This window comes from Amblyomma americanum, chromosome 2 (genome assembly GCF_052857255.1).
Source record: "Amblyomma americanum isolate KBUSLIRL-KWMA chromosome 2, ASM5285725v1, whole genome shotgun sequence".
In the NCBI taxonomy this organism is placed as follows: domain Eukaryota; kingdom Metazoa; phylum Arthropoda; class Arachnida; order Ixodida; family Ixodidae; genus Amblyomma; species Amblyomma americanum.
In genome coordinates this window covers 102,761,080-102,778,977 of record NC_135498.1, presented here as the reverse complement: position 1 = coordinate 102,778,977, position 17,898 = coordinate 102,761,080, and the positions used below count along the sequence as shown (strand labels likewise).

General features: G+C 45.7%; 1 protein-coding gene and 2 pseudogenes across 8 annotated transcripts in view; 1 reads left to right on the top strand and 2 right to left on the bottom strand.

Annotated features, from left to right (window-relative positions):
- Positions 1–17,898, top strand: part of LOC144121684 (uncharacterized) — a 228,049-nt gene that overhangs the window by 67,159 nt on the left and 142,992 nt on the right. The gene's annotated exons all lie outside the window — the stretch shown is intronic.
- On the bottom strand, positions 1,601–3,737 carry LOC144118494 (uncharacterized; annotated as a pseudogene).
- LOC144118489 (uncharacterized) lies at positions 6,773–10,334 on the bottom strand (annotated as a pseudogene).

The following is a 17,898-nucleotide window of genomic DNA, read 5'->3' as shown; positions in this document are numbered from 1 at the left end:
TTTTAAATATCAAATTTCTCTCTGAAATTCAGAAATAGCCATTTGTTTCTTCTAAATTTGTAGTATTTATAACAAATGTTATAGATGATGAAACTTTGTATATCAAAATAAAAAAAATACTAATGTTGGTTTGGTTTGGTTTTTTTTGGGGAAAGGAAATGGCGCAGTATCTGTCTCATATATTGTTGGACACCTGAACCTGGCCGTTAGGGAAGGGATAAGGGAGGGAGTGAAAGAAGAAAGGAAGGAGGTGCCGTAGTGGAGGGCTCCGGAATAATTTCGACCACCTGGGGATCTTTATAAGTGTAGGCCTAGCAGCCGCTCATCTCGGTCAAGGTGCCGCTTCAATGGCCCTTTTTGAAGCCGCCTTGGAGCTGCTCGACGCTGAAAGCAACGACGATGACTACAGTGACTTTCATGACGACTCCAACGACGACTGCGACAATGAGTTTGATGAAGTGTGCATTTTGGTTGCGTTCGCGTTGGTGCGGCAAGATGCCACTCGTGTGCCCGGGTACGAAAACGTCGTAAGCAGGTACCACGAGCATGAGTTCAAAAGAATATTTAGACTGTCTAGGCAGACATTTGACTTGTTCAGTGGGATGTGCAGGGTTTCGGCCTTCTACCCAAATGCTGTGCAAGGTCGTCAGCAAATATCTGCAGAAAAGACATGCTTAATTGCGCTCGTGTACATCGGCTCGCAAGTATCGATGTACACCATAGGGCACAAATTTGATGTCACAGAATCGTCTGTGCATGCATGCGTGACATGGGTCATACACTTGCACACAACAAGTAGCGAAGTTATATGCTGGCCTAAATGTGCAGAAGTGACTCGTATCAAGGCCGGCTTTCTCGCTAAGAGCGGTGGAAAGGGCCCGAGGAACGCCATCGGCTGCATAGACGGTTCCCACATCCAGATCCTGACCCCAAGCGAATCGGCGCAATCTTACTTCAACCACAAGAAGTGGCCATCAATCATCCTGCAAGGAATCTGTGATGGCAGGAACAAATTCCTGAATGTTTTCATCGGGTTTCCGGGGTCAGTGCACGACGCCTGCGTCTTGAGGGAGAGTCCGTTCTTCACCCGTGCAGCTTTGGAATGTGGTGAAAACTACATTCTCGGGGACAGTGCGTACCCCTTGATGCCTTGGCTAATGACGCCGTTCAGAGACAATGAGGGCTCTTTTCCATCATGGAAAAGAAACTTTAACAGACGACACAGCCAGCAAAGAGTGGCAATCGAAACCACTTTTGGATTGCTGAAGCAGCGTTTCAGGAGACTGTATCTTCTGGATGCCAAAAGTGTTCCGCTGTGCTGCTATATTGTCATGGCTGCATGTGTGCTGCATAACTTATGCAATGATGAGAGGGACTTTCTCCTGGAGATGATATCATTGCCACAAGAAGACGTGGGCAATGATGACTCTGTAGGGGACTTTGACAGCAATCTGCCAGACTACAGCTGGTCTCTCCGCGAGTTCATCGCCAAAGAGCAGTGCTAGACAGATGATCATGGGTGTGTTTCACCATATATTGCCCCATATATGAGCAATGTTTTCAAAATGAAACTTGAGCGTGCAGTGCTGTTACAACAACTTTATTGGTCTCCTGATGTGCCTTGATTCCTAGATAATAAATCTGCAAGGCGGTCAAAACGACTCATGCGATCGTCGTGTCGCTTCGCCTTTGCCTCTTCCCACTTCTTTCTGGTTTCAAATTGCTCGGCTCTCGCCGCTTCTTGTTTTTTTCGTGCTTCCCCAATCTTTTCCGTGGCTTCCAAGAGGGGAGCAAGCTGAGAGCGGCTGTGCCGCTTCCTCTTCGGTGTTGTGCCACCCTCAATTGGCACTGGCAGGTGCTCGGGCGTTTCTTCCGTCGTGCTTTCTCTGTTTAAAATGTACACAAACAGGTACCACATCACTTCCAGGATTTTGCACAAATTATGTAGCTTTAGCTCACCTTGAGCTTCCACTTGGTAGGATTGTTGCCCCAGGCTCCAAGAGCAACGTGGGATTTACGCTGTGCTGTTTGTCTAGAATGTCGGCCAGCTCCCTGTGTGATGCACAAATTATTAAACCACTCAACAGGCTAAGAAACTATTTCAACTTACTGCTCATATTCACAGCTGACGCGGTTGTGCCCTGAGGAACTGTTGTCTTTTTTTTATTTTTTGTACCGCCTGTCCAGCGACTTCCACTTGTTTTCCGCTTGAGTCGCGGTAACATTGCATTCAAACTGCTGGTTCACGAGTTCCGCGAGCTTCTGCCACAGCAGTCTTCGTGTTCTAAACACACAAAGAAAGCATAGTTAGAGCAAAACCTGTAAATTCAACTTTTGTGTAGCAACACTTGACATGTCTAGCATGCCAAGGCTGCAGTGTTTCTTTAGTATTTTTACGCTAGAAATCTGCTGTCAGGTACTCTTAATATCAGAATATCCGCATTTAGGCAGCCACACATGAGAAGTACTCAGTGTGGGATGAAATGTCGTATACTAAGCAGCAAAGCACACACCACGAGGGAATCTTGAGAACATCACCGTAACGCTGAGATTAGAAATGCAACAGAAATGCTTTTGCACAAGCTTACTTTGGACATGAATGATATACCTGAGGATCTAGTTTTTCCAACCGAGTCGTTCAGCTCCGAGTATTTTGCAATGAAGAACTTAGTTTTACGACAACTCCACAGTTTTGCGTCTTCGGAATACACCGATGGCGCTTCAGAAAGAGGAGTTGCGCCCCTGTCGTCGGTGGCAGAAACCGGTGCCGACGGTTGTGCTGGATGGGGCAAATCGTCGTGGGCCGCGAACCGCAGCGTGACACGCTGCCCGTCTGCAAAGATCAACATTTCAAATGTGTAAGCAGCACATGACGCCTCAGAATGACAAATGGTACCTAAACCAAGCGATCTACCGCTACACTTGGCCATGAAATTAAAACCCCTTCTGACCGCTAACCACGTGTTTATCGTCAGCCTGCAACTAGCTTCACTTAGCGAACCGCAGCGCGACACGCTGCCCGTCTGCAAAGATCAACATTTCAAATGTGTAAGCAGCACAACATGACGCCTCAGAATGACAAATGGTACCTAAAGCAAGCGATCTACCGCTACACTTGGCTATGAAAATAAAACCTCTTCTGACCGCTACCACGTGCTTATCGTCAGCGTGCAACTAGCTTCACATACCTGAAGCCTGGTACACATAACCATCCGAGTTCTGTATGGCTGAACCGTCTTCGTTGCGAAGCAGCTGAACGTCTCTCAACACCCTGGAGAACGAGCTTCAGCGTCGTCTGCTCTGGGCTAGGCGGTACGTAGCGCACCATGCTTAGGGCCGTTTCACATGCTGCGAATTTCACCGTGCGGCACTGCGAATTCGTTCGCTCTGGAGCGAAGAGGGCCGCCGCTCTTGCCGAAGACGGCTTGCGAACGATTTCTGTCCGGTTGGAATTTGTTCGCTGCGTCGGTGTGTTCGCTCTGCGACTGACCAATAGGGAGCATCCTTGGCTTGGCCAGCTATGGCTGTCCTTGCACTCACGCCTCACTGGTCTGACGTCACTTGCGGTTACGTGCCACAGCTGAAGCGGCGCCGCGGCAAACACAAAGTGTGTTTTGATCCGTCGCGTACGCATGTGGTCGCATCATGGCATCCGGCGTCAGCGCTTACGAAGCAGGCCGTGCTTCCTTTAATGAGACATTGATTGATGAGGTGGCGAAGCGGCCTCTTTTGTGGAATACGACAGCAAAAGAGTACAGGAAAAGTAACAAGAGTACCCTTTGGGAAGAAATACGAGACGCCTTGATGCAAATCGACCCCACAGGTGAGTACCCGTATGTTTTTGTCCGATGTCCCCCCATTTTTTTTTTTATAGGTATGTTAATTGCGATGTCAAAGCGGTAATCACAAGCGATTGTGCTTCCCCTGTAATAAATGTATCTGGCAGACAGCTAGGAATTGGCGGAAGCTTGTTAAGACGTTCAGCAGAATATATATACACGTGGATTCCCGGCACCCAGCAGCCGTTCTCTGCCTCGCTTCCTTTCACAAAGAAATAACTAGATCGGTAAAGCAGAATGTACTGTGCTCTTTATTATGAAATAAACCGCGCAGTACAAATATGGGCGGAGTGATGCATTGCGATTTTGCACCGGACTCGCCCAAATAGCGTGTCCTCCGTATATGTTTGGCTCGAGGCATAACACTTTTCTGCCATTGTTTACATTCCGCGGCAGCCAACGGCGCCACGTGGGCTTGTGCTTCACTTCTGTTTCTTAAAAAAAATGAAATTCAGGTATGCCATACACGACATTTTACCGCCGAGAGCGTGACAAATGCGCCAGTTTTGGCTACAATTTTCGATGGCGGCGAAATGCCAAAAATAATTTCGTGCTGTACACTAAATCAACCTAAGTGACCAAGAATTATTCTGGGTCATTTTGTTCTGCTGACATTTCTCTCCTCAAACGTCGAAACGCAATATCTCGGCACCGACCGCTACCGAACAGCATGCACGTTTATGTCGTCTGTAAAGCAGCACTGAAAATATTAGATAATCCATTCGCAAATTGATTAGCGCATGGTAACTGCTTTTATGGCAGCATGTTTCCAGTCCAAGTTTTGTTCCTGAAAGCTAACTCCTGGAATGCACAGTGCACTTTCTTGCGCACGCTGGAAAGCATTTTGACCGTTTTTTGCTCGCTATTTTATTTTTAACTGATTTTCGCAATGTTTGCAGTATCTGTGGAGATTGTTCAGACGAGGTGGCGAAATCTGAAGGACACCTATAGAAAAAAACAGATCCAAGCCAGCACGAGGAGTGGAGCAGGAGCCAACCCAAAAAGCAAAACTTGGCAATACTTGGATAGGATGCGGTTCCTGAAAGACCAAATAGATATGCGCCAGTAAGTAGCACTCAAATGTCTTCTGAGAACCAACTTTATGCACATTTGTTTTGCTTGCTAGTTTTGACAAAAATATAGGGACAAGAAGGTTTACAGACAAGTGGGTTTAATTGCCATGGTCTTCAGTGAAGCCAAGGTTATCACAGTGCTGCCAGCAAAGACACATTGAGTCAAATACTATGCTGTGTATGTAATCAATACTTACACATGGCATTCAACCTGCAGAGGACACAGCAGTGTCGAACCAGAACTGCTGCCTGAAGGTGGAGACCAAAGTCAGCCAGAATCGCCACAACAGGCTTTTGAAGAAATTTTTGCGTAGCCAGACAATGTACAAGCATAGGCTGCTGATCCAAGCTCCTCATATGAAGCACCATGCACCTCACAACAGACAGAAATGCAGAGGCTTGCGAAATGAAGAAAAGGCCAACAAGCACTTGACCTAGTCAATTCTGAACTCAGTGCTGTGAGAAGTGCTCTTGTTGCTCATAGGCCTATGGACCATAACGAGCATTTCCTTTTGTCCCTCAAGCTATATATGGACACAGTGCCAAATGCCATGCGATACCACCTTCAGATGGAGCTGTTTAACATTATTGGCCAGTATAGCGAAGGTGTGTACCCAAGGAACCTTGTTGTGACCTCTCCGTGAAAAAGTAGTACATGTGCCAAGTTTTCGAGTTATAGCGCATAACAGGAGAAAGGACTGTGAACAAGAATTGGCACACACAGTGCTAAGAGTGTGCCAATTCTTGTTCACAGTCCTTTCTCCTGTGATGCGCTCTAACTCAAAAACATGAACAAACAAGCCAAATGCTCTCTCTTACGTGTTATGTCTTTTATTTCACATGCCAAAGCACAGCGTATAGCAATATAAAAGTCATTAAAAGCAAAAAGACATGATACAGTGCCGCAAGTGCAACATTTATGTATTAAAATATTTACAAAGTATTTGAATAGCCACTACCATCACACTGCATACATGGCTGCAATGTTGATAAGCATGCGGCACCACCTGCAAATGGAGCGGCTGAACATTGCGGAGCAATACAGATAAGGGCTGTATCCCACGCTTGTATTGTACCATAAAACAAAAAACATAAATGTATAACTGTTTTAGCTATGAAAAAAAGACTGAAGAAGTCATGCCAAACCATTGCCTTGCATGTCCTGCCACCTGTACAGTGGTGTGAATGTACTTAATCCTTCAATGCAATGCCAAATTTGCACCACGACATGTTTTTCTGAGATAAAATGCCCACTATCTCCCGCTGGTTGCCTATTGAATAAGAAAGCAATCCGAACTGTGCAAGGGCTTGGGCCTTCCATGCATGCAAGATCTTTTGTAGAACTTTTGAAGGGGCTAGGATAAAAGCACAATGTGCCTTCGAAGACGACCTCCAGCAACAGTCGTGGAGATGATGAACAGGTCATGATTATACATAGTTGAAACAGAAGGTTACTTTCAAGTGAGGCTACTGGAACCCCCACACAAGCATAGCTAATGCGGAGAAGCAAGTTCAAGTCAGGATCAGTAAAGAGAGACCGCTAACAGAATTTGTAACTGTTATTTTCAAATAAAAGTTGCATATGTAGAGAAAGGGTGCCCGTGTGCTATCTTGGCCGTGGCAGTCGAATTTCAATGGAGGCAAAATGCTAGACAACCATGTGCTGCATGACATCAGTGCACGTTAAAGAACCTTAGGTGGTTGAAATTACTGGAGCTTTGCACATAGCCGCAGTCACTTTGGGACGTCAAACCCCATAAACCGAACTAACTGGTATGCTGTGCGACATCAGTTCACATTACGAACCCCAAGTAGCTGAAATGAATCCAGAGCCCTCCCCTATAGTGACATTTAGCCGATATGCAGCTTATGAGAGGTTTAACCCATATATGCCCAAACTTCAGAAAATTAAATTTATGTTCAGAGTCGTCCTTTTATTGATAGAAATATTTTTCTCAATACGAACTTTTGAGCCATCTATGCAGACAGCGTAGTGTGGTAGAAACGAATGTACACAGCGTTCTTGAGCTGCCGTAGTGGGCTTCCCATTCTTAAGTTTACTAGTTTGCGTCTACACCCCTAGTACATAACACTGTAGCAGGCGAAGGAAAGAGGTCAGGGTACTAAGCAAATGTGCTATCTGTTGCGTGTAGTAATGTTTGAAACATTTGACGTCAGCTCAAATGTCACATTTCTCATCACATATGGTGGTTTTCCCATGACACTGTGCAAGTGTTGTATGCTTTTCTTGCACTCACAATGTTGTCTGTGGGGTTGTCAGCTTGCTGCTTTCAGAGGAGACTGGCGGCTTTCTCAGAATGCACACAATGTTACACTTGTGCGGGAAACTTTAGAGGCTCTTGAACATATACTAACGCTCAGTGGTTATGGTGCTCGGCTGCTGACCCAAAAGACACGGGTTCGATCCCGGCTGCAGTGGTTGATTTTTGATGGAGGCTAAATTCTAGAGGCCTGTGTACTATGCAATGTCAGTGCACGTTAAAGAACTCCAGATGGTCGAAACTTCTGGAGCCCTTCACTACGATGTCCCCATAGCCTGAGGCCCTTTTGGACATCAAAACCTCATAAACGATAAATAAAACTAATGGGTACAAGCTTTTACACAATGAACTTTTAAGCTACTGTGCACAAAAAACTGTGTCCCACATGTAGCACCTCAGGCATATATGGGTTAACCCAACTTATACAATGCTGAAAATGGCACTCCACAGACCTTGCATTATGGCCGCAATCCACAAGATGCACGCTGCCATGGTACAGCACCGGCAGCACTCACAAAATATGAACAAAAAATATCCCGTGCTTTGGCAGCTGCCCTGGAGAAGTTGTGCCCAGCAGGAGGCTGCAGGCCAAGCATGGCTGAGCCTCCATCAGCTGCCAGGGTTGAGTGCCACTGCCCTTTGGTTACATTCCTAAAGTGGTCCTCTTGGTCCACATACTGCGTGTCCATGTAGCACTCATCTTCGGTGAGGAAGTTGTGCAATGCGCATGACGCCAGCACCACAAAATCCTCATTTTCCGGCTTGAGGTTGATGACACGACGGAAAATGCGGAACCGTGAGGCCATCACTTCAAAGGCACTTTCGGCGCACCTCCTGCAAATAAATAGCATAGATTAATACATGTTCTGAGAACAGAATTTCAGACGATAATTTACCTTGCCCGGCTCAGGCGATAATTGAAGATTCTTTTCTCTTCATCTTGGCACCTTCCTGACTAGGGCCTGAGGAAATTGGGTCGAAGCTGAAAAGCTTCGTCCCCAATAAATACATTGAGTGCAATAATTGCAGAACCGGGAAGCTGCTTGGGGACTGGCAGGCCAAGAACGCCCTGCTCGAGGCACTTCCCAAAGCTGCATGCACTTAGAGTGCCACCGCCGCTCTGTCGACCATAGCCACCGACATCAACCATAACGAATTTAAGGTTGCTGTCGGCGACTGCCATCAGCACAATGGAGTATGTGCCCTGCAGGTAACCAAAACAATGAGCACTACTGGTGAAACCTAGCAGAGCACAGTTAGTACCTTGTTGTAGTACAGGCTTCCAGAATTGGGTGGAGCCTGTATTTGTACATGTTTTCCATCCACTGCGCCGACGCAGTGGGGAAAATTCCACTTCTGGTGGAAGCCGTTGGCAATCTCTTGCCACCTTTCAGTTGTTGGCATCTGTAATAAAAATTTGCCATGCCATGAGATGCACATTTATGTGCAGAAGTGGTGTAAAAGAGATCAGCTTATCACATGGAGGCGGTGATGGTGGTGGTGGCATTTATAAACTCAAGTGCTAATCGAGATTCCAGCGGTTTCTTGGACTCAGATATCAAGGCTGTAAAGCCAGACTAAACATTTTTCTTGCACCAGCTTATAATGACACTTTTCAACTGAATTGTTTAACATTGTATTGTATTGTGTTGTTGTGTATTGCAGTTCATTAACAAACAATGCTATTTTATGAAATCATTTTCAGTGTGTCTTATTATTCAGATTATTTTTATAACGTGAATAGTGATGCAATGCGTAAACACTCATATGAAGCTGCATAGTCTACTGGCGCATTCTATAGCAATATTGTAGAATTGAAAACAAAAAACTGCCGTACAAAACTAGACAAAGGTAGAGTAGACAGGACGAGCGTTACATTCAGGTTTCCTACTTGAAAGTCTGCGCTTGTCTCTTACTGGCACTGTTTAGTTTGTTTTTATTCAGGCCATGCCCACTGGCCCCTCATCACACGTTCATGGGAGCCTGGATACAACTGGAACCACTGACTTATGTCTACAGTCGGTGCATGCCAATTTCCTTACGAAATGAACGATGAAAGCATGGGTCATATAGCCATTACCTCTAAATTAAAAATGCACACATGATAACTAAAGCATGTACAGTCTTTAGGTAGGCATGCAATAAAGCATACCTTTGAGCAGAGAGGTTGCAACACCTTCCACAGGAGCCGACATGTAAAATGAATTATCCCGGCTACAGTGGAGATGCCTACCCTGAAGGCCAAAGCCACCTCCTGCATATGCATCCCCGATACCAAGTATCTAAAGGCAAAAGTGGAAGAGACGGGGAAAGTTAATGCAAGATTTGTGGCACTGAGCAGTCCCTCCAAATACAGAAAAACTTTCTACACACAAAACAATTCTTTTCCTCACAGCTGTGTCGGTTCAATGAAACAGTTGTGGGCCTACCGAAGCAGTTGCCACAAAAACACTTTTTGCCCCCATATTGTAGCTCAGTTTTACGAATGCCATGTAGCAACAAGGTAAAGGGACAAGACCGTTTGTCCGTTCTAGTATGCGCGGCGACTTCCCAGACTTTGGTCCACTACTGATTGCAGGAATGGCAAAATTAATGTGATGCGAACAAGAATCTGACATCATAGATCGGCAGCAGATGAACAGACAGACACTCCACGAACTTGCAAGCAGTCAAGCTACTGACCTGAGGGTGATCGCCAGCCTCATTCGTGAAGGGAGCGGCTCACGTGTGAGGTAACCTTTCGTCAGTGGACCCTCCACCAGCGCGTGCAGCTGCTCAAAACGGTCCGGCGTCATCCGGTAATATTTCCGGAAGTAGTCTGGGTCTCCCGATATCAGGAGAGGCATCTGCACATCATGATTATGGGTAGGCTACTTCAGTAAGCAGCAAATATGTGAAAAAGCCCACCAGACGACATTTAAGAAATTTCAGCTTACGGCTGTGTAGAATTCGGATTCTGTGCTTCTATTCTTCCACAGCGGCCGCACCCACTAACGCCTCAGTGCCTGCATGTCTTCCAACAACTTCTTCTCGAGGAGGAAGTACTCCTCGAGCAGCAGAAGCCGGTGGTTTCCACGTTCGAAGGAACCGGGAAGCGCTGGCGTGTCGACGTCTTCTTCACAGACGCTCTCTGGGTGCATGGCAAAGACTATCTTTTTTTTTTTCGAGGAGGTAGTACTCCGTGAGGATAAGAAGGCACACGCGTTCAGGATCGGAAGCGCTAACTCCCGCCATTGCCAAAATGAACGAGCCGGAGATGTCGGATCGGAGACCCTGAGCTAACTTGACCGTTATATCGACGCACTGGTGGGCCGCGCTGTTTTCACGTCCAATGATTTCATTCAGCGCACCAATGTACTTTTTGAATAATTCAGAACTGTTTACTTTAATAAAAAACATTCAAAATATTTTTTGTGTCTAAAAGCACGCATGAATACAACAACACGACCACATTCCATGTTGCATTAATGCCGCGTTTATTCACGGGTTCCATGAGCAGTCATCTAGCAACCCTGCTGTCACACCGAACGAATTCGCAGGTCCTGCGTTGCATGTGAAACGACTGAGCGGCAATCGCATTGCGGCGTCAATAGCGGGACCGAATTCGCAGTGCTGGTGTGGCAAAATTCGCAGCATATGAAACGGGTGTTACACTACGTTGACACCTCTCCTCGATGTGGTGCACGCAGGCCGAGAACTAGTGCAGCACTAGCCCTGCACCTTCACAAAACGAGAAAAAAAGTGCAGGGGGCGCGCGCGTCACCGGAAAAATGAGGACGACGGCGCTGCGCCTTTTGAACTGGTGCAGCCAGTGCAAGCCAAATCGAAGAGACCTGAAGAGGACAGTGCTGCACTCCCTGAACTCGTGAAGCTAGTGCAGCCAAATCGAAGAGACCTTATGAGCATTTCGCATTGCCCTTTGTCGGTACGTAGCAGACGACATAGAGCGACGCGATTTTTCATATTTGCCAAAATGCTCAAAGGGGCACGGTGAGGAAAAAAGTGGCCTAGGAGGTTACGTTGAAGTTAGTTGAAGCCAATGGCATGCAGGTTTCTTAACTAGGAGCGTATTATGCACCCCATCGTTACGACGATGCGGAGAAACACACAAGTTCCTGAAAACAGCAGCGACGGCACCGTTAGAAAAGGTTGCAGTGGCGCCATCTGGTGGTTTCTACGCGAAAGGGTATGCCCGCGCCCTCCCGTTTGCGCCACTAGACCAGTATTCTAGTTCATTAAGGGGGACTTATACTCCGACGTTTTCGCCGCGCGGGCGAGCGCCGGCTGAAGTCGAATACGTCAGGTCGGCGACGCTGCGCCATGCGGAAAACCGGTCCCCCCACACTCGGACGGCGCAAGGACGCGTGGCTTGAGCAGCGCATGCGCAGAATGTGCAGAGCGTCCAACACACCCGGCTAGCTCCCCTTTTTCTCCGCCCGCACCTCACTTGCATGGACGTTGCACGCGCGTTTGTGTTCTTCCTTTTCTTCTGGACTTAAATGTGTCCACATCAACCGCAATGCTCATGAGCTGTAAGGAGAAGCCGGTCTTTCGCCAGTCATGGGCAATCGCAGGAAAGCGCGCAGGCCATAAAAGGAAAGGTTGCGAAAACTGCAGGTGATAAGAAGCGGAGGAAATTGTGGATTGGCGTGGGGACGGATGATACACGAAGCAGCAACGGTGTGGGAGGCCGCCACTGCGAGGAAAAGTGGTTATGCCACACTGCATTGTCTTGCGCGCGAAGTGCCGCGCTTCAGCCAACGTGCTTTCCACATTCTTTAATGCAGACTCCTAGTTTCTTGGCTCTTAGCTATAGGTGCTCTGAACAATATGTGGCCACGTCACGATCGCACTATTCCTTTCGTTTTCTTGAGCCTCAAACTCCCCCTCTCTTTATATCAGAGTAAATTAAACTTTTACATTGATGTGTACGGTCTAGACAATTGGCTTATTTTCACAAAAAATTTTTGCCTCCTAAAGAGATGAATATGTTGTTCTCCATCAGTACTGTTGTTCCTTGCTACTCCCTATGGCATTGTAACTGTTGTTTTTAGTCCTGATTGTGAAACACGACGCATGTATTTTTCACCCTGTAACTGATTTTTGCAGCAATAAAGTTCATTGCGATAAGTATTTGAACACTAATATGAAGTGCTTGTTCTGTCAACATACTTTTCTAGATTCCTGGCCACTGGAGGATCAATACAAGACATTGCAATGAGCTACAGGATTCATGCATCCACAGTGGCAAATATCATAAAGGAGACACTTCCAGCAATCTATGATTGCCTGAAGCCTGTCGTACTTAGCTGTCCAAGTGAGAGAGAGTGGGAAAGAATAAGAGAGCAATATGAAAATAGATGGAATTTCCCAAATGCGATAGGAAGTATCGACGGCAAACACTTTGCTATCAAATACCCTGACAACAGTGGGTCAGACTTTTTCAATTACAAGGGGTACTACTCATTGCTAATGCTTGCTGTTGCAGATGCCAATTATCGCTTTATTGTGGTTGACATTGGAGCTCAAGGCCGGCTTTCAGATGGCGCGTTTTTCAAAGAGAGTGATCTCAAGAAAGCCATCGAAGATGGAACCCTGGGACTCCCTTCAGGAGTTTCTAGCTGGCCAGTTTGTTTGTTTGGGGATGCAGCATTCCCTCTGCAAACTTATATGATGCGCCCCTATCCTGGCAGGAAGCTAGAAGAAAGAAAAAAAGTATTTAACTATCGCCTCTCAAGAGCCCGCAGGTGTGTTGAAAATGCTTTTGGCATTTTAGTTTCTAGATGGCGAGTGTTTTTGGGTACCGTGGAGGGCAAGCCAGAGCTCCTCACCTCTATGATAGAAGCAGCCGTGGTCCTTCATAATTTCCTCATGGCTGACAATGCATACTGCCCTGACAATTACGGGGACAGGCCAAGTGAGGAAACTGCAGGACGGAGAATGGAGGCGCACGGTTGCCCAAATTGATGCCACTGCACCACCATCAAGCCACCGACCTAGCTCAGCTGCTATGGCAATGAGGGATGAAATTGCAGACTACTTCATGTCTGCTGAAGGCTCATTGCCATGGCAGTTGAGTGTTGTCAGGCGGAGCTAGTACTGCTTTAATGCAGACATGAAATTGCTTTTCTGTCTTGATCCTGCTGTCTTTTCATAGTCTTTTTTTTGTCTGACTGTACGGAACCTCCGTCCATTGAATAATCAATGTTTTGAGTAGAGAGCCATGAGGCATAAGGTTTAAGGCAATGTTCAGTGCTGTAAATACCACATGTCAAAAACAAAATAACAATGCACTGAGCTGCAATGCAGGAAAATTTGAAACAAAATTAAGGGCAAACACCACACGTCAAAAACAAAATAACAATGCACTGAACTGCAATGCAGGAAAATTTGAAACAAAATTAAGGGCAAACACCCACGGTTTCTTTTTTGTGTATCATTAAATTTCTTTTTCATCCTTTCTAGGTCTCCATTGTTATCTTAGATGTACTACTGGGGACAGAAATTTCTGGGACGAGGGTTCTAGGAAAAACATTTATTGCAGCTCCACCTCACTACCCAGTCGCCTATTGCGAAGAGACCAAGTAGCATTTACGCCTTTAATGCCTTCCTACAATATCAGATGACCTTTTTCCTAGAATTTGCGTCCCGGAAACTTTTGTCCCCAGTAGTACTTGAAATGTATGGAATTGTGTTTTCATTCAATAATATGCAGGTTTTTCAACCATTACAATGTAGCCACATTTTCAACATTTTAAAGTTTCCTTGAATTCAAGCATATCTTGCTTGTTAAGGGGGGATGCTAGGCTCAAGAGTCAACTTTTGAACTACTGCATCAATTTTTATCAAATTTTCAGCGACTGTTTATAATCTGCTCATTAGAATATATTCAAAGTTTCAATGCGCTAGCTCAGACAAAAAGTTATAGCTCTCATATTCATCAATCATGTGTCTCAGCTTAGGAAAACTATCATTTCAAAAATAATGGAGATATATCAACTGTTTGTAATTAGATATCTTCTAGATGGTTCATAGTGCAAGATAAGACCGCTCGCATGCTTTTTATGCAATTTCTGTAAAAATGTCATCAATCTAAAAACAAAGTTCAATTTTTTTGTTGTCATTACATGTCAGACATCTCAAAATATTTTCTTTTAGAAACTATTTAGCACTTTAAAAAGTATCTTATCTTGTTCCTGGGAAAATTTCAGTCTAGAAACCACCTTGAAAGCATCTTTTGGCAATGTAGTTTAGAAATGATTGTTTTCCTAACGGTTTTGTTTCCCCAAAAAGTGCAAACTCAGAAAAATGAGTTCAAAGATTTGAGAACATGCTATTTTATTTTGTGGTAAAAAAAAATTAATCAAAGTGCCCTGCTCCATAGGTCGGGCCCTCATCTTCAACGCGACGCTGTTCTGTGGCAATTGCTTCAAGCCTTCTTTTCTTTTTCTCAACTTTAGAGCTGTCCATCGCCCTTGCCTTCGCTCGGGCAATGCTTTGATGGGTTGCTTGTTGGACGTGCTTCATCGTCTGGACTCCATGTTCTAGTTCCAGCTTGTCAAATACTCTCTTGATGCCACGTGCACCCTCATTAAATTCTAGTACAGCCAAGGCTGCTGCAGTCTCCACGGTTCTCAGGGATGCGAATTGGGTCTTCGGGCACTTCTTCCACACTAGCGCATTGAAAGACTCGTTTGCATTCTGCGTCTGCATTCTTGAGCATCATGCAAGGAGCTCTGGCTTACTAAGCCGGTTGTAGAGAGGCACAAGCTCTTTGGCAACGTCTCTGCTGAAAGCTGGATGATGGGGTCTTGGCACTGATGGCTTACCAGCTTCAACTAGGGCTTTGTGCCGATTGTAGTGGCACCATGAGTCCTCACCATGTGGACAAGCGTCATGTCGTGGGACTTCGTCCGTCGAGTAGTAATGAAAAAGTGTCGCAAATACTCCTCGTTGCATTTTTGTCACATCTGGAGCATTTTCTTTCAGGGCAGATGCATAGTAAGCAGTGAGTTTTTTTACCACGCTTTGCGTCAGCTTCCCCTTGCCTCCTAGACCTTTCATCGTTTTCTTTAGTTTTTCAATTCCAGCATAAACACGTTTTGCGACATGATTTATGCAGTCTTCCTTCACAATCTCTTTATCATACAGCTGCAGGCAGAGACATGCAGGAATGATTTGCTGTCGCCATCACAGAGCACTGTGGTGTATTGCATGTTGTGAAGCTCCTTAGAGCGACTGAATATTATGCCTGCAGCTTCAACTTCCATGGCATTCGACGATCCACTGAAGTTCTTCTGGCAGACCTCACTGTGTGCTTTTTTCCAATCTTGATGTCCATCCTCACCTTCTTTGGGACCATAGTTGCAGCCATGGCAATAGTTGCATTGCACAGCAAAATCCAGCACCAACCCAGTTTCCAGCTCGATAGCAATGCCGAACCCAAAGTGTGAGGTGTGGCCGCGTTTATGCCAAGTTCCGTCATAACTTACACACACGTCCAAAAGTTGAGTGGAGCCAGCAACGGAGTTGATTGCCCTCACAGCGGCTCCGGCTTCGCGCATGACATCAGACGCTTCTCCGCTACTGTCTGGTATGTTTTGTGGTGCATGGGCATTGGCACATCCATACCCGCAAAAAAGTTTGCCAAGGTTTTGTAGTTCATGCCGCAGTTACGGCTTGCAACCACGAGGCGCAATGAAAGCTCAGGCTGCCGACTGGACTTCACAGGTGGAGCATGCGCGGCCTTCTTGACTTCACCACACCATCCACACATCACGACAAACTCCAGATTCACACCCGCACCGATTTCTTCCAAGTCCAACGACTGTCCATGACAATGCGGGCACAGAAGCGATGTTACCACCGCCTTGATGGCTGTAACTTTTATAAAACGGTAGCCGCTGGGCTCCGGCGTTTCCTCGCTTTCGTCGGCAGGACCCTGGCAAAGTAGCGCGACCTTCCTTTCAAATGTCGTCAATTGGCACTCACCACCATCAGCAGAACCAGTAGACATTTCCATAGGTGACGAACCACCATCGGAGCTTGTAGGGTTCGCATCAGCCGCCGGCAGCAGGCTTGGGCTTGGCGAACGCACAGGCAGACGCTCACTTGCTGGCGGTCGCCCAGTGCTGTTTAGGCCTCTCGCTTTCGTCGTGCGTTTTCGCTTCCCGAAGCTTTTCCGTGTCGAAGCCTTCGTTGCGGGCATCTTCGGGTCACACCACCGGCCACCCGATGATCGCAATAAGCTCACAGAAGGAAGATATAGCAACACATAGCAAGCGTCGAGCGCACCAAAGCAGGAAAGACTCCAAATGGCGCGAAAACAGCGTTGGGTGGTCACGTGGTACATTTCCGCCAATCTGAGTTCCTGTTTCGGTTTACCACCCACTGCTTCGGTTCGAGCTCCTGTTTCGGTTTCTGCGGCCAGTAATATGCCTTTCTTTTTTAGTTCTTCGATAGTTGCCTTGCATAGTCTCGATGGAAAGTATTCCGTCACTAAACAGCGCGAAAAACAAACTTTCTATCACAGGCATTCACTTCACGTTCGGTTTTTTGCCCGCACCGCGGCCGCGTCTTGAAAAGAGCGTTCACAGACGCCTTCGACGGCAAATGCGCCCCACCGCGTCGTGAAAAAAATTCATTTTCTTCTTTTCTACTTCTTCGATAACAACCAAACTTGGTGAGAATATTCTTCATTAAACCAGCAATCCAAAACAACTCAAGCTTTAAAGCACATTTTTTTTCCGAAAATCGATATTTTAGCCCCGCATCCCCCCTTAATTCTTGCTATCCACTGTATAACATTTTCCATTGCAAAACTTTCTTTTTCTCATATGTTCGATAATTTCATGCACGTTCTGTTTACAATACTCCCATGTATAGACGGTTAGTTGTTTGAATGAATGAATAAATAAATGAGCCAAACTTTTCTTCGTGACCTCATTAGGCTGTATACTCTTTGTAGTAAGCCTGAGCTTCTCTCAATGTTTTGTTTGGTCAGGATGCCAAACTGACTGTATTAAAAAAATTCAGCCATGCATTTGCCTTCTTTCATTTTTTTGCCAAGCTTTAGGTTCTTTCATGACTTTGCATCCAATTTGATCTCTTAATCCTTCACTAAGACACTTTTTTTCACCACGCCACATGCATTCCTCTACAAGAAACTGGTACCTTATATGAAACTTCTTTTACACAAGGAACCAACTGCGACCTTTCTCAGACATGTGAGCCAAAAGTATGCTGTAGTGCAAGTTTCAATGAGGAGAAATCAATACAATTAGTCTTTAAAATTTCACCATAATTTTCATATAAACTGCACAGTACAGGTTGTTAAGTAACACGGCTGCTTAACACTCTAATTGCAAGTTGCGTATCATATGCTGTATCGTCTTATTCCTGTTGATACAGGTGATATAAACTGTCTTCCTTTGATTAAAATTATTCCAGTCTCAATGGAGGTCGGTTTACATGCTTTGGCATCTCTACATACTTTTAAAATACAAGTCGAGAACAGTACCTGCAGTCAGTCACCCATTAGTAAAGCTGTAGCTTTCTCTGAGATAACAAAACTTTTTTTCAATGGAGAACTCTTTTGTAATGTTGGTAAAAACTGTTCACAACTCTAGTACGCGTGAAAAAAAAAACAGAATAAGCCACTCAATCACAATGAAACTTAGCAACATTGTGCTGTATAACAGTGTG